A 27,574-nucleotide genomic window follows, 5' to 3' on the forward strand; every position below is an offset into this window, starting at 1 on the left:
GTGTTGTTGTGAGAGGCTGTGTTCAGCTTCAGCATTTTTTTTTAAGATTCTTTCAATGTGTTTGCCCATTTCATGATGGGTGATTTATGAGCACACCTGCTCATACCATGCTGTGTGTTCAGCATCTTTGAGCAAAAATGACATGACCCTTCCTATTCACCCAATCTTGCCCTGGGTAACTTTTTTTTTGTTTCTCTGAATGAAAAATGTCCTCAACAGGAAACATTTTGCCAAAATGGAAGAGGTGAAACAAAAAATGGCAAAAGCACTAAAAGGCATCAAAATCAACAAGTTCAAAAGCTGTTTTAAGCAGTGGAAAAAATCTCAATAGGTGTATTGCATCAAATAGAGAGTACTTTGAGGGTGACTGGAGTTTAAACAGGTAAGAATAAATATACAATTTATCATAAATAAATATGTTGGGGGGTTCTGCACACTAACAGGGAAAGTAAACCATGTAACAGTTTCATGTTTAATCCTTAAAAATATTAGCATTGTTAGTAGTACTCTCCAGGGTCCCAGTGGAGAAGCGAGGTCATTTATTGGAAGCATCCTAGCCTCAGTGTGGATCTGAGATTTGAATTTGATCTCTCTGAATGCAAAGCTTACATGTTAACTACTGGGGTCATCTTCCTATAAGTCTAAATGGATGTGGCTCTTAATCACCACCTGGAGACAAGGGTTTTGTCTCAAACACCTAGGTGCATGCAAATAAAAACATGAAGGACATTCCCACTTTCAATTTTTTTCCTACTTCTAATGTTTAAATTCCAGTTTCATATTAAGGGACTATAATTGTTTATTAAACTAGTAACATTCAACCACATCTAAATTATGATTTTCTAATTCTGTCTCATAGTAAAACTATTAAGTGTAATGCTAATTTGTATATGAAAATCACATTTGAATAAAATGACCTGCAGTGATTCATGATACTAGCATATATGTACATTGATAGTCTATATGTGTTTGAAAATTGTTTATCAATATTTCCCCCAAAGTGTTCACTTAACAGTACCTGCATCTAAGAATTCAAATATGTTTTTCTCTCTGGGAATGAGATATGGTTCTGAGTGTGTGAGGTGAATGTAAACCTGGGCTGGCCTATATCAGGGAAATAGAATTGAGTGGGGAGAGAGGGAAGTCAGAGAGCCTGACTGAACAATAAAATATTCACAAAGGAAAACCCACAACCTCAAATAATTGAATTAAGCAAGAGCATGGCAGACAAGGTCACTGCCTGGGGATTAATGGTCATCTGGGAGAGTAATAGTCTGAGGTGATCATCCATCCCCCCAAATGTCCTACACCAAGGTCATGCTGGCCATAAGAATCCATTTTTTTTTCACAAGAGAGGCTTAAAATATTCTTCATCTTACTTGATTTCTGGCATTATCATCCTTCCTTTAGGTGGCTTTACGAGGGAGGAGTTTGAGTGGTGCTGGGCTGAAGTGAGTCTTTCCAAATAATTGATCTCCAAAGCAGCCACAGTTCTTCCAGTGAGGAATGTTTTATCCAGGCTGAGTAGTATTTCAGGGTTTTTTGAACCATGAAAATTTACTAAAGGCTTAAATAAAACATTTGCTTTGCTTTAGAGCAAAACACCCTTGTGAAAAGACCTTAGGAAAGACGCATTCTTAGTTTGCATGGGCATTCGTAATGGGAATAAAGGTACAAATCACAATGATCAGGAAGACCATGGAAGAAATTGATCTGGAATTTATAAATGTAATTGTCATTTGCAGTAACACCAAAATTTACAGTAGAGAAAACATGATGAGAAGTGGTTGGTTAGAGACATGGGTAAATCTATCTATTCCTCAAAATAATCAGGAATAAAAGTGTGCAATGATTTTTTAATCAGAAGTTTGTATAATTGAATTTATCTAAGTTACTACTTACTAAGAAAAGTTTACTATTTGTTAGCAACACATGTGCCATTTATATATTTACTAATAATAAAATACAGGAATTTTTTTAAAAAGTAAGAATAAAAACAAATTGCTGTTGGCAAAATTAGATCAAAGACCTTTCAACTTTAACAAGTGAGATTTTTTTTAATTTGGAATTTTTATTTGAAATATTGTACTCTTAAATTTTACATGTTGGACATATTTTATTTGCTTTCTCTAATTTTCTTGGACTCCAAAGCCCCCAGTGCCCTCCATAGTTGCTAGACCTTGTCCATCAGCATGGAGCTGATTATCCCGATATTGCACAGAGCCTCTAGCTGACCTTCCCAAGTGATGGCATAGAGGCTAGATAAAGCAACCCAGAATTGTTAGAGAGTTAACTCCCCACAGAGGAAATGTTGAACAGAAGGAGAGGTAAAGAAGAGGTTCTACATGAAGTTCTCTTCATCCCTCTCTCCAGGGGACAGGTCAGGTAACAGGCACTTGCTTTTCGCAAGGCAGTGACCCATACTTAGCATCTCCTAATTTCCCCACCTCTCCCTCTCCACTTCACTTCCCTCCTACCTCAATCACACACCCAGGGGACCTCAACTCTTAATTATGCATTGGTGCCCAATGTCTCTTTCTTTCATCGCTTTCAGGCTGAGACAACTTATTTTCAATTATTCAAACTTAAAATAAAATGGCACCCATGCCATCCACAGGCAAAAACTTAATGTTCACAGAACTTTAAAATTTCTTATTCATATTTCACTTATATCTAGAGCATAGGGTAAAATGCAGACAAAGCTTTGGTTGAGTGAAGTATAACTTGCACATTACCTGTTCAATCTTTTTATAATTTCTACCTCCACTAATTTTTAATATCTTAAGTGATATGAGATTGAATTTTTTCTGACTATATTTAACTTTGTCTCTGTCTTCTCAGGAATCTACAGTTTTTTGGATAAAAGTCTCTTGTAGCACATACTGTTAGTTGATTTGATAATACCCATTTCTCCCTTATCCTGTCATTTTACAAAATCTGATTTAATCAGTAATGGTAATGTGTCCCTGCAACACACTCTCCATCCTGGATTCCCTCACAGAGTTCTTGCCCAGCAGCCCTTGCCTCGCAGCCCTCCCTGTTTATAAGACTCCATGATTTCTAATTTGCAAATTTTAATATAGTTCTGACAAAAGATCTATATTAAACACTGAAGAACATACCTACCATGTAAAGATATTAATGTATCCCTATGGACACCTGTCCAACCCCCACAATATGATCTCTTCATATTTGGAAATCATTATTCCATCTTATTTCATTGCTCTTTTTTCTTTGACTCTCATTTAAAAAAATAAAAGCATTCCATGTGTTCATCACTTCAACTGACATGCATACTCAGCATTCCATCTAAAAGTGCACCATTTCTCAACTTTGTTTTGAGAACTAAATGACCATACATTGCTCAGTGAAGTAATTGCTGATGTACAGTGCTCACCTCTCACATCCTGGTGATCCAAGTTCTCAAGCTCAAGAGAGAGCCAATTAGAATGCATTTCTGTAGAGTTAATTTGAGTTGGGACCAAGATTTAATTGTTTTAATGTAGCTTTATTTTTATTTAATTAATTAATTACTTTTTTGCTGGACTCTTCCTGTTTCCATGAAGACTTCTGGAAGTGTCCTAATCTGCTGAGGTTATTTCAGGAGTATTTAAAAGGAATGCTTACAATATTCTATACTCACCATAGTCACAATGAAAGTTATTTTCTTCTGCCATTTTGGGAAGAAAATTAAACCTAGACAAGTAACATCTCATTCAGGGATTCACACATAGATTCTCTCTCTATGTGTATTCAGCTAATGCAATCTGCATGTAACATAAAGGAAAGTTGGTAAGACATGTATAATACCACAAAAAGAACAAGCAGCAATTACGCCCTCCAAAAATCAGAGTATGTTGCCATATTATTCAGGACCTTTGCATTAAATACTATATTACATTTTAAAACTAATTATTCAAATTGGATATGTTCAAATTTCCATATTTTTCATGTCAACAATTATTCCATTCTTTTTTTGAAGGAGAATAAAAACACAAATCTGAAATTTAAATTGGGGAAAAGAGCCCTAGGTTAAAGATAATGGATGTTTTCATCTACCAGATATGGGAGGAGAAACCCCTGCTGTCTTTGTCTTCAGGAAGGTCTCCAAACAATACCCACTAGAGTTCTGTGGTCTATCTCATGTGATCTCTGCAAATAATCAAACAGCATCAATGAGAATACAATACAGACTATGACAAATGTACTTTTACCATAGTAATTAATAAATAATAATACAAGAATAAACCCTGTGTTTCATGTACTCACAACTGTAATCCACAACTCTAGTTTCTGTGCTATCATGCTTTATTTCTGTAAGTGCTCATAAAATTTTATTCTGTAAAGTATTACTGAACTCTGAGTAACTTTTCCACTAGGACTATTATAGAAAATATACTCTTAAACAGTAGAATACCATCCAGGGTATTTTAATTCATCATAATAGTTTCACACACTAAAAATTGTCAACTCACTAAAAAGTATTATTGGTGTAATATTATGGCAGTGTATTTCCCAGGAAGGAATCCAACAGAAACATCATTCAGTACATTAATTTCTTTTTTAACTTGTAAAATAATAAGACTATTGTAATCTCCTTACTTAACGATCAGTCTTTGTATAGACTTTAGCTGCCGAAGATCTTTTACAGGGTGAACAGCCACACATTAACGAGTGTTGGAATCTTCGTTTCTTTCATGCTTTCTCAGGAACAGTGGGTTAGTCACTTCCTCTAAACCATGCCAAATCTTGTCAAGGACAATGACAAGAAAAACAAAACAAAGCAAATAGCAAACCAACAATTGAAAAGTGAATGTTGCAATGAAGTATGTGTTGACACAGAGCTATAGTATAAAAAGTTGCTTTTCATTTGATTATAAACCTTAAACACTAAAAAAGTATTTTGCAAAGCTCTTTTGGGAGCACTTACTGGGCATATCAGTTATTCCTTTAATTTAAAAAAGGTATTTTAAAAGAAATGTATCTTATGGATCAGTGCATGTCATAACATGTATAAAACAATATTAAGCAATTGTGAAGACAGACTGAATTAAAACAAAAGCCTTCCCTGCCTAGGAACAAGCTATCTACCCAAACACATGTTCAGCCTTTGGCTAACTGAGACACACGAAAATCTTCTGCCATCCAAAGTCACCCAGGTCAGGACCCACAGCCCCACGTGTGTGCTCTTTTCTTAAAGTGTCACTTTGAGGCATTTTCTCAAACTCTCATTGGATGGTATCTGCTGAGTCTGTTTCTAAACCCACCAGAACACTCAATTCTGTTATCAGGTCCAAACTGAGTTCCCACTAGTAACCAATAATTTCCTCCCACCAATTTGGATCCACTCTTCATTATTTCTTCTGCTACCATGCTTTACAGTGTCTTTCCTTTATTCGCTTTATTTATTTATACACTTAACCACTCATCAGAGTTTTCTAAGCTGCCACTCAGTGCCAGACACAGAGCTAAGTGCAATGGCTACTGCAGCGAATAGACAGAGAAGACAAGAGCTATGATAGACACTACAATCTAGAGGAGAAGAAAACAAAATAAAGCAACAAGGAAATATCAGCCTAAAGGGAAAGTAGCAAATAGCTCCAAGTAGAGGGTTATAAATTGGTGACACACAGAGAGTGACTGGATGGTTTCCACAGATTGAGTTGTCATGGGAGGCCTGTCAGGGAAAGTAACTTTATGAGCTGAGATCTAGATATAGTCAAGGGAGAAGGGATTCTAAGGAGAAGCTAGAGCCCAGTTCACAAGCTGGGGAGTGATTCTCGCATTTCAGAGTCAGAAAGAAGGCCCGTGTAACTGGAGAACAAGAATACAGGACACAATATGCCATCTTGGTTTTAGGCAAAGACTAGATGCTATGGGATTTACTCTTCTAGGGGAGACCACATATGAAGGCTTGGTTGGTTCTAGCAGGGGAATGATTTGTGTGATTTGTGGTTCTACTTCTGTGGCAGAGGATGAGCTAGGGCTCCTGAAAGGAGACACTTAGAAGACATCCCCTATCACAGAAACCAAAACACAAATTGCACTTACTACAGAGTATTAGCAAATACCTTCAACCACTCACTGATGATTTTGGAAAAAGTGAGACAAAATCTGGACAATGGAGCCTAGAGGTTTCTATTTGATTTTTTAAAAAATTTATGGTTGTTCAGTTACAGTTGTTTCACCTTTATTTAATTTTGTAAATAAAGGTATATGATAAAATATATTTTCAAAATGTTTTTTCTTAATTGCAGACAAAAAACTTTCCTGGATTATTTCCCATTTTATTTTAGAAGAGAGTATCAATTTGGGGCCAACAGTTTCATACATAAAGAGTATCCTTTTCAAGAAAGTTTAGAAAATAGAAGAAAATAACAAGAAGCTACTATAGGTAGAAACAGACTTACAACTTATCTGTTGCCTTATATGCAGGCAAAACCTTTTTGATTTTTCAGGCTTTTGATTGTTCACTTCACATGCTGTTCTTTTTCTACTCTTGTCAGTTTTCACGTTCATGTGTCAGGTGAGATGGAAACACAGGGCTTTCTCTGTGGTGGCTGTTATGATTCTCTCAGAGACTGCAGTCACACGAGAGTCAGCAGAGACAGTGATAAAGTTTCCTGAAACAATTTGAGAATCTATATATGTTTTCTTCAAGAGCTCTAAAGGATTCTCGTGCTTTTTTCTTGTAAGGGAATATCCTCTTTTACCCTGGCTGGGGTGGCTCAGTGGATTGAGCACCAGTCTGCAAACCAAAGGGTTGTTGGTTTGATTCCCAGAGTAGGGCACATGCCTAGATTGTGGGCCAGGTCCCCCGTATGGGGCACTTGAGAGGCAACCACACATTGATGTTTCTTTCCCTCTCTTCCTCCCTTTTTCTCTCTATAAATAAATAAATAAACAAATAAATAAATAAATAAAATCTTTTTTAAAAAGAATAACCTATTTCAACAAGAAAATATAGAACCTAATGTAGATACATCTTATACAATGCAATTTCTTTGTTGAGTACAGTATCAATAATTTCTGTCTTGAGATAACACTTCACACTGGTCTGAATGACCACCATTGATAAGTCAACAAACAACAAGTGCTGGTGAGTATGTGGGGAAAAGGGAACCCTAGTGCACTATTGGTGGGAATGCAGCCACTGTGGAAAACAGTGTGGAATTTCCTCAAAAACCTAAAAATGGAATTTCCTTTTGAACCAGTGATTCCATGGCTGGGAATATACCCTAAGAATCCCCAATCACCAATTCAAAAGAACTTATGCACCCCTGTATTCATAGTAGCGCTATTTACAATAGTCAAATGCTGAAAACAGGCTGTGCCCACCAGTAAATGACTGCATCAAAAAAACTGTGGTACATTTATACAATGAAATACTACACAAAAAATAGAAAGAAGGAACTCTATCTTTTGTGTCAGCATGGATGGAGCTCGAGAATATTATGCTAAGTGAAATAAGCCAGTCAGTGAAAGACACATACTATATGATCTCACTTATAAGAGGAACCTAATGAACAAAATAAATAACCAGCAAAATAGAGCCAGAGGCATGGAAACATGGAACAGATTGACAATGACCAGAGGGGAGGGGAAAGGGAGATAATGGTGGAAAGAAAAGGGAGGGAGTGGTCAAAGAGCATGTATGAATTACCCATGGACATGGACAACAGTATGGGTACTGACTATGGGAGTGGGGCTGAGTTGAGTGGAAGAGGGCAAAAGGGGGAAAATTGGGACAACTGTGATAGAATAACAGTAAATTTTAAAAAAAATGTCTTGATCTAATTCTTCTGAGTGAATGAATGAATTAGCCAACAGACTAAAATGACAATAATTCTGTAACAAACATCTAACAGGTATACCTATGTAGTATTTTCATGAACTCATACTTTAGTTAGAATTTGGAGAAGGCATAAGTATTCCACTTATATTTGAAAGACAGTGACATAGTAACTGTTTAAATTTGTAAGTAATTATTTTTAACATATTAAGCCTAAAACTCTGTATCTAATTGAGCAAATAAAAAACATTGCTTCAAAAATTATCTATTTTCATTGGGCATTTGAAATAAAAAGAATCTGGCTTTCCCGCAAGGGAGCTATATGACAATTATGTGGTTAACATTTTCTGTAAACAATAAAAAAAGATAATTTAGGACAGGACCACTTCACTTTGTACTACAAAGTCTTGTAGTCCATGCTATTTTTCATTCGTATTCAATTCTTTTATTTATTTAATCCTTAGTTATTTGCACTAGTTTCTTGAGCATCTGACCATCTTGAACTTGTCCTTATGTTGATACTTCCTGCCAAATGTTTCACACATGGAGAATATTATTAGGAATGATACTCTAAATTTAATACACAGCTACAACTGTTTTGCTTTCATTATGTGTGGTAATACCCATAAATAGATGCTTCATTGTTGGCACTTACTGCCTTTTTTCCTCCACTTGCATTGCCTAATTATGGTTCTCACTTGAATAATTTGGCAAATGTTTGTATAGCATCTTCAATTAAAAATAAATAAGGTAGAAGAATGTTCTTTCTGTACTCTTCAGCTCTAAAAAAATGAATGTTATCCTTTAGATCTATTTAAGGAACCATTCCAAATCTTCTTCTCTTTCCAATGTAATTTTTCTTAGGGCAAATTAAAAATGTGTGGTATCTAATCCAAATAAATATTAAGCTTTTCAACTCCTACACTTCCTATTGCATAAGCTTCCCAAACAATTGTTTCATACAATTTTACTAAGAGTGGAGACTCAGAGCATGTGTCCTCTCTCCTTCAGTGCAATTGGCAAGGCTGCTCGTGGCTTTCTCTGTGGTGGTTGCACATCCCCTTAGCTGTGACTCAATCCCATGAGTCATGACCCCTTACCAGCAGAATTGTCTGGGCATCTATAACAGACAGAAATGAGCTCAACCTTTTCTAACACAAAGTTTTAAAGAATGATCACTGATGTTCAGCACATTTTAGTCCATTTGGTTGTACATGTGAGAGCAACGATTTTTGAGATTATATTCAATTATTTGGAAATGTGTTTCGTGAAGTTATAGGATTTTTCACAGACTCAAAGTTTTACTGATGTTTGCCATAAACAGAAGGTTAAAAAAAGATATGGTCATAAAACCCTAAAAATGTTATGTCATTCTAAACCTTTGAACATTAATAAGCAATAGAACCAAACTTTCCTAAGATTTATACTAAGAAAAACAAAGTTATTTTATAATGAAAACAATAAAAAGTATCAGAAAGAATATAAGAAGATTTCTGTCTTTCTTTCTGAAATGAAGTAATTTTCTGTCTTTCTTTCTTGGGTGTTTATAATCGGCCGTTCATTTCTGTGATCCTGTCTCTCATGCTAGAATAGGAGTCCTGGGTGTTAACCACAGAGAGATCTAAATGTCCCCGTGATCTGACTCAGAGAGCCGAAGAAAACGTCCACACATAGTATTTCCACCCTCTCTCAGCAAAGCCCATTTTACTCACTGCAGTCCAAATTCAAGGTGATCAGTTCACTAAGTTAGGAATTGATCTGCATTTTGGCATGTCACATTGTGAAGGAATAGAGGTCTTTAGGATCACAACAGGTCAGCAATTGGTCAGGCGGAGGTAGGATGCGGACCCACATCACGGCTGTATTTCCTTGCTTGGAGGCTCAGAAGGCAGGCCTGGCCGGAATGCACAGGAAGACTGCCTCCAGGGCCAGGGAAGAGTGCCCACGTTTTTGGATTATGTGTGGAATCCTGAATTCCAGAAATCATATTTCCTCAGAGCCACCAACTTTTACAAAAGGTACACTTTATCAAAATAAAATCGAGCTCATGAAACTATTGTCTAAGACATGTAGTAGAGAAGCAAAGATCAGAGGAGATGGAAAGGACAAGTAAAGTTTTATAAAATTGTCTTTAAAATTATATTTCTTTGTTTTGACTATGTGATATTATAGTTTGTCTCAACTCTTGAACTCAAGGTAAAAATTCATGCGCGATGGATACTGAGATAACGTTTGTTGATGCCACTCATTCTCAGTAGCCATTTTTCTGTTTTATGAAAGATGGACGCTCTTGTGTAATATGACTGTGATGAATGTCTTTAAAATGTGCTTCCCCATATATTCACTGAATTTCAGACTCCAGCCTCAGGGCATTCCAAAATCTAAGCTACTTGCTTCTAAGCAAAAATTAAAACTGTGTTTTAAAATCAACACACTTCAGAAGCATGCAAATTATAAGGAAAGGACAGTATGGTGTGAGGAAGACTTATGTATTGGTACCATCTGTTCTTTGATTTTATCTGAGGTTTAAAGATTTAGAAATAAAACATGTGTCTTGCTTAGGGTTGGCTGCATACAATAGACACTTAATTATGTACTAAGTACTGCTAAAAATGACACCTAGATGCTATGGCGGCTTTTTCTCTTGTTCCTGTGCCATGATTCCAGAAACAGTTTTGTTAGTAAAAACCACAGGTAACACACACTGAACATCGGGTATTAGGCAGCAGCACAAATGTTTCAGATATTTAAACTCACTTAATTCCTTTTTTATTGTAGTTCAAGTACAGTTGTCTCCATTTCCCCCCACCACTCTCCCCAGCCTCATCCATCCTCACCTCCCACCCCTGATCCCACACCTGCCTTTGGTTTTGTCCATGTGTCCTTTATAGACATTCCTAAAAACCCCTCCCCTTCCCCCCCATTATTCCCTCCCACCTCCCCTCTGGTTACTGTCAATTTGTTCTTAATTTCAATGTCTCTGCTTATATTTTGCTTGCTTGCTTGTTTTGTTGATTAGGTTCCACTTAAATGTGAGATCATAAACTCATTTAATTCTTATACAAAACACATGAAGTAATTGCTACCTTTACAGCCAATTTGCAGGTGAAGAAACTAAGGAATAGAGAGATTATTGTCTTCTCTACAAAATGTACCTGTAAGCATCAGAGACAGGATTGGATCCTGGGCAATTTGATTCCAGAATTTCCATTCTTCATAACTACATTACACTCTGAACTTCAGAAAATTATCTAAACCTTAATTGGATTTTAAAAATTAAAATTTAAATAGGTAACATTGACTTGTTTTCTTTTAAATTTTTAAATATATTATTTGTTAGTATGGTACCATTTTTACATTTTTGTTAGCATGATATTTGATTAAAAAACACTTTAATGTATTGCTTTTACCAGTTGTAAAAATGAAGACCATGATTTACTAAAGTGACTTATATTTTCAAAGCATAAATAGTGAAATATGACATTCTAATAATTGTAGCATAGATCTTAGCCTTGATCTTTACAAATATATTAATTACATTCTGTGCTAGCTATAAAAAGTAACTAAAACAAATATTTATTTCAACTTATGGATAAAAAAATAAGTGAGTGTATGAGATACAAAGAAAGTATTTCTCTAGTTCTTGAAAGAGCAAAGACCCAGCATGGCTGTCCTGGCTGGTCTCTCACGCCCTCTAGCAAACTTGCCACACCCCTCTGCCTGCTCATACTTGAAGGGGAATTTGGGATGGAGCCTACCTGGTTCCTACTAGCTCGTGGTATCATGCTGTATGAATGTGTGTAATACCATTTGTTAAGTTAAATAAAGGTCAATTTTTTAATGAAAACCATACTAAAAAGTATAATATACACTTCTTATTATGGAGAAAAGAGAACTGGAATGACAAAGAGAAGAAGGAATAGGAGGAGGAGGAGAAGAGAAAACAGTGGAGAAGGAGGAGGAGAAAAAAGAGGAGGCAAAGGAGGAGAAAGAGGGAGAAAAGTGAAGAAGGAGGAGGAGGGTGAAGGAAGAAAAAGAACACAAGTGAAGGAAGGAGAGAAGAGTGAGAGGAGGTGAAGAATTAGGCAGAGGAGAAAAAAGAGGATTGAGTGGGAAAAGAATAAGAAAGAGAAGGAGAAAGTAAAAGATGAGGTGGGAGAAGAGAAGGAGGTGGAAGAGGGAGGATTGGAAGAGAACTGTACTCCTCTATGCTCTGTTGGCTGCACACCTTGCTCTTGACACTGGAGTGTCAGGTACTTGGACCCTGGTGACAAGAACCCGCTGTTACTCGCTCTCAAGTTCACTGAATTCAGCATTGACAATTTAAGAAGCCTGAGGGGATATTCTTTTCCTATTGCAAAAATAACTTCCAGAGTATTTTTTTCTTTTTGTGCATGTTTTCATGAATGAATTTGAATTGTGTTTGTTCTAAGGAATAGAATGAAACATATTGTGTGGAAAGTGAACAATTACTCATTATTTCTCTTGTGAATCCCCAATTCTTTCTTGGCTGAGAGGGCCACATTTTCCTTTGACCTAGAAGTTCCATTTCTTCCTCTCTGACTTGCAACACAAACATTACTTTTTAACCTTTTTTCTTTCTTATAAATGATTCTTTTTACCTCCTAATGACTCTGGCTTCTGTAGAACTTTAGATTTGCTCACCCTATTTGCAAAAGAGATCATTATTCTAAAATTTTGCTTGTGGATACAACAATTTCTAAAGTAACACTTAAGTAATGTCCTCTCAAGTTTACAAAAAGCAACGGAAACCAAAATAATAACAGAGAAAAAGGAACAGAAGCAATGTCCTTGCCTAAGCTGGCATCCACAGTGAAGAGCAGGCTCAATGTGACATGACCACTCCAGGCATTCACAAGGTCCAGAAACCAATGGAAAAAATGTGCTGGGACTTTTGTTTAAAAAAATTCTGATTTCTTGTAGGATTACCAGACTACTACTTTAATTATGACACAGACACAGTTTATTTAAGAATGATTTGGGGGATAATATAACACTTATTTTGTGCTCTAATCTAAGCAGTTGTTTCATGACACACTTAATAAATTTAGTCATTGTAACTCTAAGAATTAATGAAATGAATAACATGATTGATATTGTTATAGAATCAAAGTACAATACATTTAATTCCAAACAATATATATTTTTCTAGGAAATAGCCCTGGCTGGTGTAGCTGAGGGGATTGAGTGCAGCCTGCAAACCAAAGGGTCACTGGTTCGACTCCTAGTCAGGGCACATGTCTGGTTGCAGGCCAGGTCCCCAGCAGAGGTCGTGCGAGAGGCAACCACACATTGATATTTCTTTTCCTCTCCTCCTCCTTCCCTTCCCCTCTCTCTAAAAAACAAATAAACAAAATCTTTAAAAAAAGAAAATATAATGGCAGGACTATTACTATGATCTGGATTCTTCCTCCAAATTACAAAAATGAAATTAGTGACAAAGAAATGGTTTTAGAAAGCCCTTCAATTGCTTTGATAGGTCAGCATCATGCAGGAAGTCTGGATTTGTACCTGACAGGTTCCTCTAAAAGAAATGAAGGACAAGGTGTGTTTCTCATTACCTGACACATACGCTTTACTCCCTGACAGATACATTCTACTTCCTATATGTGTTTCCCCCATCCTCATAAACATCTCCTACTTCTTGACATACTATCCACATTTCCTCATGTACATCTGGTAAACCATACTGACAGGGAGAAAATGTTCAAGATATTCAGCTGAGCCTTGTTCCCTTAATCCCTAACCCACAGATCTGCACAAAATATACACTGCAATCTACAGTCTCTAATCCTGTTCTTACAATTATAGGAAATACATGTGGTTTCAGATTCTTCCACATTTTCCAAGATTAAAGCAGCCTTCACATTGAGCCTGAACTGAATTTCTTGGGAATGTTCTCTGTGTGTCAGCTCTTGGAGTATTTTTTTGACCACGCAGAGGAAATTTTTAAGGAATTATGTCTCAACTCTGACTATTCTACATTGGGTTATATTTAAGAAAATTGTTCTGTTGATACTCACTTTGAAAAAGAATTTTCTTTGAAATTTTATCTCTCCTTAGAGAGATTTATATGTTCTCGGCCTTTGTGGCTGAGATTCCCTAGTGAGCCCTTCTGAGCTTTATATTCAGACAGAATTGTATTTGCCACATTTACTTTAAATGATGAATCTTCATAGGTATATTTCTAAAAGCCTTAAAGCAATAAACATACCTTACAGAAATCAAATAAATAAAAATAAAGGAGGAAAGAAAGGTCTTGATGTACTCAATAATCGATAATCTTTATTTTAGGACCCGATTAAAATCACAAAAGACAGAACCTCTTTAGATAAATAAATACAAAGTGTTAGATGGATCACCCAATGAGATGTTGGTTTCTTTGGTCTATAAACAAAAAAATACAGGAGATATACTAAAAGAATTGATGCACTTGTTAAAGGTCAAATTCAAAAAGAATGAAAAGCACTATAGCCCATTGTCATAGCCCATATGAGTAGTCCTGTGAGCTCATGGCTGGCCTCTTCATGCTTAGTAGTTCTGAAATACTTTTAAAGTAGCAGAGTCTATCTGGTCATTTCTTCTTGAGCAGTTGTGTAAATTATTAAATAGATAATTTTATGTTCTGAATAACATTTAAGGTAAAATTTTTTCAGTTTGGATCCATGATAGAAAAGAAAAAGACCATATACTCCATGAAATTGGCTAACTTTTTACATTTCAAAGTGTAGAGTCAAGCAAAGGGTCTTATACATTGTTGATGATAGTATAGATAGGTTCAGCTATATTGGAGGTAGAGTTGGCAGTACATTCTTAAAATAAAAAAAAAATTATATATACCCCAAGATGCAGCAATCTGTGTTTTGAGACCTACCATAGTGCAAAGTGATACATGTGAAGGAAAGGCTATATAAGAGAATTGCCTCTGCAACAAGGAAGATTAAATAAGCTATTTCATAAGGGATATAAATCTAGGAGTTATATTTGATTCATCAATTTCCCTCAACTCTCATTCTCAATCCATCAGAAAGCCCTTGAAACAGGTAGTTAAAAAACAAATAGAAAGCCAAAAAGTAAAAATAGAGATACGACTTTATGTATCACAATAATAAAATTTTTAAGACTTGTCTCTTAAATGAAGGAGTAATTTACCAAGATTTGCATAAAATGATAATTGTTAAGTTACAAAGAAACCTATGTTTTTTTATCAACATACATTTCTATATAAATGTATAACAAAAGTCTGGAAATCAGATCAAATTATAATGGTTTCTTCTGAGAATGATACTGAGGAGAGATTACAGGTTTGTCTAAGGAAGATAGAGTTGAAAAGAAACTTGAACGATGAGGAGCAAAAAGTCTCAAACGTGAAGAAACAGTCACCCAGGTTGATGTAATAACAAAGTTACAGATCACAGGTAGCAAGATAAAAAAGTCTTAAGTCAGTGAGGCGAGGATATAACCAAGTAAAGAAAGAAAGAAGACAGTCAAAGGTGGCCTAGGAACTAGTCTGCAAGGGACAGTGCTGTCAGATTCTAATTGATTGAATGGGAACCTGTTAGAGAGTTTTAAGCATATGTAATTAAGATACATGACTTCTATTTTGAAAAGATCATTCTAAAGGATGGTCAAAGGTAGGAGCAGAGAGGCTGGGTGGCTCTCAGCCAGCACTGTCAGGAGATGATGGTAAGTTATAGGAGGGCTTAGCAGTAGAAGGTGAGCAGGGATTTCTCTGAAATGCATCCTAACCATAGTGAGGACATCCTGCGGTGGCCCAATGTGAAATATGAGGAAGAGTGATGAACAAAAATATACAAGATTTTTGCTTGTTTATTCTGGTAAAAGGTACTACCATTTATGCAGGTGGGAGATGCTGGAGAAGACCAACATTCTGGATTGGGGTCTTCCTGGAGCTGTGTGTTTAAGCTGCTTGGTGCATAACTAGATGTATATACATCTGGAGATGTGAAAGATGCTAATCCCAACAAAATGTGCTTGTCATTAACTCTTAGAAATAAAATTTGAAGTTTTAGATGTAAAGTAAGATCCAATATTAAAATGGTAATAAAATCTACCTGGATATTTCATTTATTTGTTTAATTATATGTCTTCTACTGGTATGGTTATCTGGACTTCACAACACACAAAATATTGCATAGTTATTTATGAAAAATGGGTGCACTGTCTTGGGGGAAGTCATTAGTTATTTAATATCTTGAACCATCGTTGTTGTTGTTTTCAGAAATAAAAGAGGAAGCAGTGGTGGAGCATGAATAAAAGAGCTCACTATAAAAAGCTCAGTAGAAAAAAAAGCTCAGTAGATCTCAAACAAATTTATTAATAAATCACCAGGTCCTTCTGGGATAAGAAAAGTACTCATAGACAAATTGAATACAGAAAACAAGGTGAATAATGTTTTAATTATTTGCAGGGGTTACTGCAGGTCTGTGCCAGAACCAAACTTGTAATAATGCTTTTTGTAAAATAAGACCAATATTTCATTTGGATTTAATCATAATTGCATATGGATGGTGATTAGCCAAAGAGCAATAAAGTTAAATTAAAGACAATGATTATCAATATTATTAAAGGTAGACAAATTTTAAAAGCCTACAAAAGAAAAAAAAACTCCTAAAGTGGAGAGATATATTTCTGTTTTCTATAAAAATCTTTATCTTAGAAAACATCTCACTTTATCCAAAACTCTTCTCTACACATTTTACCAAAGCAAAAGTTCAATATAGTGCTATTAAAAAAAGATTTAAAATTATTAAAGTAATACAGCTTCATGCTTCTTTGTTGATTCATGATTATTTCTTAAAATTCAATATTCTACTTGTGGCTTGATTTAAAGCAGGAACTGTGTACAAATATGTAGAAGATAATTTATCCAGGAGTTTACACATTCAAAGCATCCAAACAGTGTAATTATTCTGAAGTAATGATTAGCCATTTAGCAGTATAATGCTACTGTGATCATTGAAAAAAGTGGTATCTCCTAGTATGAACTATTCATGATCATAAGATCACCAGGCCCTGAGTGCAAGCTGGTGGCCTGCCCATGTCACTAGACCCAGATTGAGGTGTGGGGATGGGAATGGATGGGTCAAAAACCACTCTATCAGAGGCCATCTCTTGTTCTAAAATTCATACCAGTTTAACAAAACAGGGTCACTTGTTTCATAGGGGAAGATATTTTGAATGAAAAGAAAATTAGAAAGGAAAGCTTCAGAAGAGTGATATGGGGCTCTGAGGCCTTTTCCCAAAAGCCTCCTTGCCTGCATCATCCTCTTGTTTCTTTTTGCAGGGGGCTAGGTCAATAAATCCCTAGAACATAGGCACTGAACACACCCATATTCACTATCAAGAATTTCTTTTTTTTTAAATGAGCATGAGTAGGTGTTGAAATCTTCATTTACTATGTGAAAGTTTTTATGTAAGTTTATAGAGTTTATGCATTTCTGTTTCAAATTAATCTAAATTTCTTTGATTGAGGCAAAGTAGATATAGGTCCTTACTATATTTATATGAAATAAAAAGTGTATGAAACATAGGCCTTTGAATCTAATATGTATCTTCCAATCTACTTTGTGTCTTCTTTTAGCACCAAACTTTATGATCCAAAACATTTTGGCGCTATTGGATTCAAATGTAAGAATTATGCAAAATGTATTAATTTATATCAGGCTAGATTCTAAACATGACTCGTTTATTATTTTCTAATACACTAACCAAGTCAGGATATTCATTATACTAGTTTCTGCAATCTGAAAGCTGGAAAATCCATCAGCCTTTTTTTGAAAGTATCAAGGAGACAGGATTCTCCAGTTTTAACACACACACACACACACACATTTATTTGATCATAGAAGTACAAAGAGAGCCATAATAGATTATTTGCTAATTGCTACTACTTGCAGGTATTACACATAGTTCAATTGTTGGAGCTCATATTTATGTTGATTTTTACCCACCAATAAAATAGCAAAGGCAAAACATGGAAGATAAAATACAGAGATTTGCCCATCCCAGGATACACTTAGACATTTTAGTCTTTTAGGTGCCAATAAAATTATAGAGTATCCAATAATAGCTTACCTGGTGCTTTCTTTGACTGATGAGAACCAAGAAAGAGAAAGACAGAAAGATTAAGAAGACCTTAAAATCTATATGACTAAATAAAACTGTCCTTATTTACTAACATCACAGGCTGTTACCAGAAGAGCCGACAGCTGGAGTGAATCACAGAGATGGTAATGCATCTTTGCTGTGAAAAAGTCAAGGTCTGGCCGTGAAAATGAAGCAAGGTCTCTAAATTAAATTAATTAATGGACAAAATACAAAAGATAAATGAAAACCTTCTTGTTCCTGAGGGTTGTTCTTCTAGTAAGTATATCAGAGAAGGAGTTAGTAGAGGTCTTGCTCTTTCTCCTGATTAAGCATTGTTAGTGCCTCCCCCTTTTTATTATAACTTCAAATTAAGTATCACCTAAATTTTTGCTTCATATTGGGGAAAAGTCTTAAAATTCTTAAATTCAATGGTCACATATTTTCCTAGAAATAAAATAAAATTCTTTGTGGAAACACACCGTGTACAAATAATGTATGTGTCTTTTCCAAATACCGTCTTTCCCTTTGCCACCTTCTTGGCAGAAGGCCTGGAAACTGTTTTCTAATATAATAAAACAAAATAGTGTCTCTTCAATTGGAACAGTTTTAGCTTATAAGACTGGCTAATTAAGTAGAGTTAATATTGAGCCTGCATTTTTCTGTCAATATTTATTGGCTGTATCACTGGCCTGTCCAACTACAGCCTAGCATGAAGGACTAACTCAGGTTCTTATCTTGGGTTCTTTCTGTGAATTACTGATTATGGAAAGAAGAAGGAAAATAAGAGAGAGGGAGAGAGACAGGGAAGGAGGGAGGAAGGAGCTTAATAACAATCTGGCTTCTATTATTACAAAGTATTGATCAGTCTTCAAGATATGTTTAAATTTGAAAGGAGTAATGAAGTGATGTCCTGAGCACTCTTTGAAAATCTGAAGAGTTCTATGTGATACTGAGAAATGAAGGTGTGTCACACCTGAGGAAATTCTGAAATCATAACTGAAAATCAGAATTTAAAAAACATAATATAGGATATGGCAAGCTGTTGACTTTTTATAAAATATACTATTAGTGAGTCCCCCACTTTGCGTTCAAAGATGGATTTAATTACTTTTTCACTCATTACATGAATAATGTTTATGAAAAATGTTATTGATTTACATGATATACCAGTGCTTTCTTTAAGGCCAAATTGCCTCAGGCATGATGAGAGGTCACCCAGGGTTTCATTGCTCATTCCTCAGATGGCTTGGCCCTGCCTGAGACAATCAGCATTGAGTTACAAATAAAATGATGGTTCCAGAAAGTTTTTAATACTGCACTCATTCACACGTGTTTCTTTGAAAGAGTCACATTTACTTTTCTTGTTTTTCAAAAGATTTTAGGACCTTATTCCCTGTACATTACCTGAAGTGAACTGGGGACAAGCTCAACATTACATTTCGAATCTCAGAAAAGCAGAAGGTTTATGTTCACACAAGGAATTATAGGGGGTGAAGAAGCTTGAGACTAATGACTAGCAAGAGTGAGTGGGTAACTGTCTTATCCTATGGGATATGTAGCACTTCCATCCACGATTAATGATCTAAAATGCATATAGAAATAGGAGTCACATTTAAAAATTTAATAAAGGAACATGTTGTACTATAGTGCTTACAATGCCATTTCCCCGCCCGCCCCCCCAAATGAATAATTTCTTTACTGGTCACCTAAGAAGTGTTTGCTGAAAAGGAAATGTATTAAGAACAAAACAATATAAGCAAGACAACAAAGAACCAATTGTCTCCATGATGTGTGTTCTGGGTCCTGTGTTATATGGTGATCACCAATCACAAGTAAGGCACTTAAGTGCCAATATGGCTTAGTGGGATAATGTGCAAAGCTCTGGGGCTGGGCGCCATTCTTTTTATTTTTTTCTTTGTTGCATGTAGTTTTGATTTAGAGCAAGATCTGCTGCTGCATTACATCTGTGAAACCAGCTTGGTGGAGAAGCCCTCAGAGCTGTTTGCGGTTTGCTCAGGCTTAGAAATCAACAGAAAATTAAGACCAAGTGCTGAATGCGTGCCTGAAAATCCCTTTATAGATGAGCTCTAGGAATGTACATTCATTGAAGCATGCCCTTTGAAAGCCCTATTCACTTATATGTTTTCCAGAACTATTGATGTATAACTCTCTCATAATAAGTCTAAGTCTTGGGTACATACCATTAACATATGGTCAATGTAAATGACACAACTTCACAAACATGTTAACATACCTCAGAGCAGGCATTCCCTTTATGTGGGGAGAGTCAGCCAACTATTTGAACAGGAGAGCCCCCAAAGATGAAGAAGAGAAGGCCCAGTTTCCAAGAGAAGAAAACTTTGATCCACTCCTGAGGCACAGTTTGAAGATGGTTGTCATGGAGTTCCCATCTCTTCCAACCAGGTTTTGCACATGCCCCCTCCTCTCCCACAGACAGGGCAAAAGTTGGTCCTTTGGGCTTCCTTGCTAAAATTATGCACACAAACATAACTGTGTCCTCATAGCCAATTAATATAACACAATCTGTGTGTATCTGGAATTTTAGCAATGACCAAAGAACCTTCAATAACTGATCTAATCTCATTCTTACAACAAACACCCCAGGTAGTGTCATAGTCAGTTGGAGGATGATATCACTGACTCTCAGATGTACTGGGACTTGCTGAAGATAGGCATTTGAAGTCAGACATGCAATTAATATTCAGGGGTTTTTTGACATCATTATTCCAAGTGATGCTATCCAGAATTCATTTTACCATGAACTCAGGGTAAAGTAATCAACATAGCATGAAAATATGGCATATGCCATTTCATCATGAAGATAATGGACCGGATAAAAATAATGGATGAGATAAATTTAAATATTGAAGTGTGAACTTCTAATAAGGACAACCTTTCTGTTACATATAACTCATGAGACAATGTTCTTCTGCATTAGATAGTTATCATTTACATGGGAAAAAGCAAGATATTTCCCCATAAAATGAATGATGGCAGCTATTTCACAAATCTTTCTTCTACTTTCTTGTTTGAACTTCTGTAGAACTAATGCAAAAATTAGGCTAACGTAAATACCAACTTGGAACTACAGAAATTAAATTATATGAAAAATGGGGCACCTTATTAAGTTCCTTCTTTCAAATTGCTTAATTTAAAACAGATTTAATTTTAAATTTAAGATAGTATATTTAAATGTCATAATTCTAATGCCATACATAAATTCTAACATTTTCTTATTGAAGTATATAGTTTCTTATATTAAAAATGTTTTTAAAAATGTTATATTGTTCAGTAACATCTCACTTGAAGAATTTTGAGTTCTTTTATGGAAAGACAAAAAACGAAAACAAAACAATAACAAACAAAACAACCTTCACTTGGCACTTGTGTAATAATGTTAATAAAATTATTTAAAATTTTATCCAGATTGTCAAGAAACAATATAGAGTATATATATATATAAAATTGATTATCCCCTTCAGTAGCTACTGATGTTTCAATATTTCTATAATTTGGGCAACTTACATCATTGGAATATTTCTCCATAAGAGAAAAGAAAGTTTCACATGTGTATTTTATTTTAAATTATTGATTTGAAAAGATTAACTATAAATCAAGTATTATTTTTATACAAAAGTAAAGCTAATTTATGGTCAATTAGTATATATATATACTTTACTAGAAGTTTTTATTAGGGATGTTAATAACTCAAGACTCTGGAAGAACTAAGATCTCAGTACTGTGATTCCTGACATTGGAATCAGGTTGATGTGGACAAATCTTGGCAGTTTCACATAATGTGATATGAGAAGGTTGATTTGAATGGTGTGATCCATTGAAGAAATACTATAATACAAAAGAGAGATTATTTATTGGACAGAAAAAAATAAACAAAGCTACATAATTTCTATATTTTTGCAAAGAAAACAACTTGAAGCAATTAATCACAACCCTTTTTGCTTATATTGAATGCAAGTAAAGTAAACTTTCAAAGATAATTGCCCCCACTAGTCAAACTGTGAGTGTGGACTTGACTCTGAGCCCATGATCTCCTGGCCTGGTTTTCTTCTCATTTTGTAGGTATTTATGCACTGAAATGTGTATTCCACTCATCACACATTCCAAACTAAAAGTTCTATATAGGGTACTAGATGGTTTTTAGTTTTACTGCAAGAATCCTAGAAGGTTTGACAAAAGATTATTTTCCCTTTTATATATACTTTTTTCTTTCCTTTTATTTGTTTGTTGGTCCAACAAACAAATAAGCAAAAAATAAAAACATAAGAAACCCTAACAAAAACTAAACGAAAGGTCGTAAGAACACATCAGTAATGTTCTGAAGAAAGCTCTGCGGTCTGGAGGTCTAGCCCTTCCATTCGCTGACCCCAGACTATTGACCAATCCAATGTGCTTCCTCTTGGGCAGAGAATGAAGGAGGTGGAGCTCCCTCAGTTTAACCACTTGACGCCCTCCTGGCCCAAATGTCCCTGTACTGCTCTGTTCACAGGCCTGAAAACATTGCCAGTCTGGTTTTAGTAACACCTCTTCCCAACAGCTTCCTTGGTGTTGGTGTCAGAAGCACTTTACTCCTGTTCTGACCTTCCACAGCACAGACATTACTCAGACATTTGTGTCTTCTACCCTGCCCTAGAATTAATCTTCTTTTGCTACCCTTCATGACTGTAGATCCCCTGAGGACAGGGTCTATGGGATCTGTAGTTTCTTGCATACAGGACTTCTGTACAAAGCTTGAAGCATATAGTTGTTAAATACTCACAGAAGGAATGAACAAGAAGGCTCCTAAGACAAAGTTTCCCATGATACACTCTATTGAAAGACTTAACATTACAGGTAAGGGATCTTATTTCTGGAGGGTCCCTTGACAAAACAGTGTAAAAATTCATCTAAGAGCTTTGCCTAGTTTGGACAATAGTGAAACCTCATTGGAAGAAAGAGTGTGAACAATAGATGTTTTTATATTATAAAAGGACTCTATTTTTTTTTTACTTGGTAGGGATAAAGAATTGGCAATGCTCAGATTGTTGTTTGATTTGGCACTGAAAGCTTTCTCATTGAGTCAAAATAAAACATTATTGTTCAGGATGTTTTCTTATCTTGATGTTTAGGAGATTGACTTGACTTTTGTAAGTGGAGCTATGTTACTGTTTTATTTCTTAAGGTACTAGAGTTACCTGATTTAGCCACCACAGAAACAATAAGGAGATTTTCATTACTAAATGGGTAATTTACATTGGCAAAAAAAGCAAAAATATCTGTTAAATATAAGAGAATGGGGGATGGAGCATGGGCACATTAATTATTATGTTTCAAAGGATCTGTTTTGTAGAGATGGCAGCTGACTAGTGTAAAGTGACCACAGGCTATGAAAACACTCCACAAATAAGCCATCCTAGGAAGATATTCCTGAACATTTATGGCTAGAAGGCAACCTGGAAGCCCAGGTCCTTCTGTTTTTACCCTGGTTCTCAGCAGGGAAGTCTCCCCGCTTCTCACCAACCCGCCTCTTCTTGGACAAGGAAGCACTGCTCTCAGTGTTGCTTATTCACACAAGTGCAGCCAGTCTCTCGAAATGGTTGCATGGGTACTCATGACCATCTCGTGGACCTGAAATGTTGAGGATGTGGCTCCTGACTTGCCCCACATGCCTGATGTTACTCCTATGCCCTCCTTTCCAGAAGTCAGCACTTCCACTACACAGTCCGTATATAAAGAGGAAATCTCTAGAGAATGAATGTGAAAATACAAGATATCAAAATGTGTGAACTACATCTAAAACAGTGCTGTAAAGGGTGAAGCGTAACATTAATCACTTATTTTAGAAAAGTGGCAAAGTCTTTTTTGATGTCTCTCACCATTAATAGAGGGTTGAATTGTTTAAGTCCTAATCCAGGGACCTGTGAATGTGGTCTTATTGAGAAATAGGGTCTTTGCAGATGTGACTGAGTTACAGTAATGCCATACTGGATCAGAGTGAGCCCTAGCCCAATGACAGAGGTCCTATAAAAAGAAGAAGGTTTAGGCAGAGACACACAGGAACAAGGTCATTTGACAACAGAGACAGAGACTGTAGGTATGCTGCCACAAGCCAAGTAGCACCAAGAATTGGCATCTATTGTCAGAAGTTGGAAGAGACAATGATGAACCCTCCCTGAAAGCCTTCAAAGGGAGCACAGCCCTGCACGTACCTTGATTTCAGGCCCCCATCTTCCATAACTGGGAAATAATTCACATCTACTGTTACTTCTACCTGCCTTGTGGCGCTTTGTTTTTGCAGTTTGAGAAACATTCACTCAGAAACATCACTTTTTTAATTATTATTTTTATTTACTTTTTTTTTTTACTTTTTATTGTTGACACTATTACAGATGTCTCCCATCCCCCCCCCCACCTTGGCCCCCTTCTACCCAGCCCCACCCCACCCCTGGCCTTCACCTCATTGTTGTCTGTTTCCAGGGGCTATGCATATGGGCATATATGTTCTTTGGCTAATTTCCACCAGTTCCCCTTACCCTCTTTTCCTCTGAGATCTGTCAGTCTGTCTCATGTACCCTTGTTTCTGGTCCTACTTTGTTTGTCAGTTCACTTTGTTCATTAGATTCCACATATTAGTGAGAACATATGGTGTTTGTCTTTCTCTAACTGCCTTATTTTGCTTAGTATAATAATCTCCAGGCCCATCCATGCTATTGAAAAGATAAGAGTTCCTTCTTTTTTATAGCTGTATAGTAAGTAGCTCATGGTATAAAGGTACCACAGCTTTTGTTCTTTTGAAAGACTGTCAGGTCATCTTTATTCACCACTTGCCTAACATGTCTAAAGAATCAAATCAGGCCATAAAATACAAACCTGGCAATTTTCAGAAAGCTGTGAGTCCATGATACAGGCACACATCTTCTCCTTGCTGATTCAACGTTGTGCAGTTCACCCCCATGAATACAGCATCAACTCTATCCAGGACCTGTATGGAGGAAGGGATGAGACTGGTGAAGGGCACACCTGGTCAAACATGGGCACTGAATCATTTAATGTCAATGACTGTAGCAAATATAGCATTTTCCTGTCATTTTCAACTTCCATTTCAGGCTCTCTCCTGGTCTCCAGTTTTCTTTATTAAAAAGCAGGAATCCTCAACTGGCCTGAGCAGCACCCTGCTATGACCTGCAACTTACAAAGAGTGACTCAATCATTCACATGAAGTCAGAAAGGAAATTAATCCTGATGCTGGAGCCCTCCTCCCATGGCTTTCCCAGCTGGACTGCACTTGGGCCTGCCCTCACTAATTTTTAACTTCCCAGCTACTTTCCCAAACTTTGGTCTTTGGCGACTGGCCCTACAAGGTTCAGCTACAACTTCATACCTCTACATGGCCATAAAAAAAAACAAAATCTTATTTTTTGCAACAGCATGGATGGACCTGGAGATTATTACACTAAGTGAAATAAGCCAGTCAGAGAAAGACAACTATCATATGATCTCACTTACATGTGGTACTTAATGAAAAAAATAAATCTACAAACAAAATAGAATTGGAGGCATGGATACATGGAACAGACTGACAGCTGTCAGAAGCGAGGGGGCATTAGGGAGGTGGTTGAAAGAAGGTGAAGATATTAACCAAAAATATATGTACATAACATATAGACACAGACAACAGCGTGGTGATAGCCAGAGGGAAAGGAGGGCGAGGGCTAGGTGGAGGTGGACAAAGGGGAGGGAGAATGGGGATGGAAAGATAATTACTTTTCTAGGCACAGTGAGCATACAATGCCATGTGCAGATGATGTTTTACTGATTTATACACTTGAAACCAGTGTGGCTTTGTGAACCAATATCACCTCAATAAATTCAATTAAAAAAAAGAAATGATGTAATAAAATGTCACCCCAAACCATTAATACTCAACAATGCTTCTTTTAGAATAATTTTCAGTTAACAAGAAGAAGATTTTTAGCCATAGATCATCATGTCACAATAAAATATTTTTTGGGGTTGGGTCTGGGAGAGTGGGGTGAATAAATGAGCTCCTTTCACCCACACTTCATCCTTCACATGCACCTTTGGCCCTCCCATCCAAACCAACTTTTGTGTGGATTTTGTCCTAAAATTACACTAAATTACATTATTTTAGAAAGTATAAAGAAAGAACTATCTTAAAATTAACTCCACAACACAACAAGTCTTCAAGAACTAAAGAAGTTTTGCTTCTTTTCTTTTATGCATTGCTATACTGGGGACCCCAGCGGCGAGGCCAAAAAACCTGTTTGTAAGCATTTGTTGATATGTGGGTTTCATAAAATGAAACTTGTCTACATTGAAGATTTTCCTTAAAGTGGTCTATATTACCATTCTCAGGAGGTAACTTTCGTAAGTGACAAAGACGGCACAGAGCACAGTGCAGAGTGAACGTTCCCCATGCCTGAAGTAAATCAGTTAAAACTTGGTGAGTCAGGTTTCCAGTCTGACTTTGGACATACACATTTATGAGAATTCTCATTATGTTCAAATCTAATTCACAGGACACAGTTTTACTCCTAGGGACTAAAACGAGTTCTCTGATCTACATTAAGATTCCTGAACTAAACATGTAATGAACCAGCAAGCCCTTGTTTTACAGGCTGCCTGGGCTGGCTCCCATTTTGTTTTCTTCCATGGGGGTGAGTTCAACCAATTGCAATCTCCTTTTACATTGATTTAGTTTATTGAGAGATGGAACGTTTCTAGATAAAGCACTTTCTCACTCTTTATGAAAATGATGAGTTATCAACATTTTGCTTGAAGGCAAAAGATGCAGCCCCATCTTCATTCGAATCCATTAAACATGCCAGAGACCCAGCTGTCAATACCATTGTGGAGTAAATTTAATTTCCAGAGTCAATATAGAGCCAGCTGCATTAAGCATAAGATAATTTTGGCACATTATTAATTTGAATGGCCATGTAAGGCATTGTCTAGACAAGATATAAGCCTAAGTTTTCATAGGCAATCTGTTCATAAAATGAAGTGTGCCAATGTTGTAAAGAATACTAATCACACTGATCTGGCTTATTAACCAATATTGATTGCTTTTACTTTGACATGGTCCAGAAGCCTCCGAGGTGAATGCTGAGACGTATGGCATTAGTGTTCTTGTTCCAACAAAATAGTAAATATTGTGTAAGAGTTGTAAGGTACAACGTAGAAGCAATTTTTAAAAAGATAACTCAATTTGCAATTCTCAGTAAATTGATAGCATGATTATAGTATTTTGTTTGCTGAGAAATATTGCTATTATTAATATAAGCATCAGCTGGCAACACTTTCTATCCATGATGATTTTGATTAGTTATTGCACATTATAAGTGCTGTCCAGAGACTATTTTTTTCCATCATTGTCTTTCCTAGTCCTTTCTGTTAAGAACTATGAAACATTTTTCACTGATATTAATTATAAGCATCCAAACTGGGTCTGGTTTACCACTTGAAGGTCATTGATTGGCCATTGACCCATCCAACACAGGTTCAGAAGACTTATTGCTGGTAGCCCTCAAGCACCATGGGTCAGACATCTAGTTTCTGTCTATAGTTTCTGGAGTCCGAGAGTCACCATATCTTGCCACGTAGAGTACAAGG

The sequence above is a fragment of the Phyllostomus discolor genome, chromosome 3 (assembly GCF_004126475.2).
Source record: "Phyllostomus discolor isolate MPI-MPIP mPhyDis1 chromosome 3, mPhyDis1.pri.v3, whole genome shotgun sequence".
Lineage (NCBI taxonomy): Eukaryota > Metazoa > Chordata > Mammalia > Chiroptera > Phyllostomidae > Phyllostomus > Phyllostomus discolor.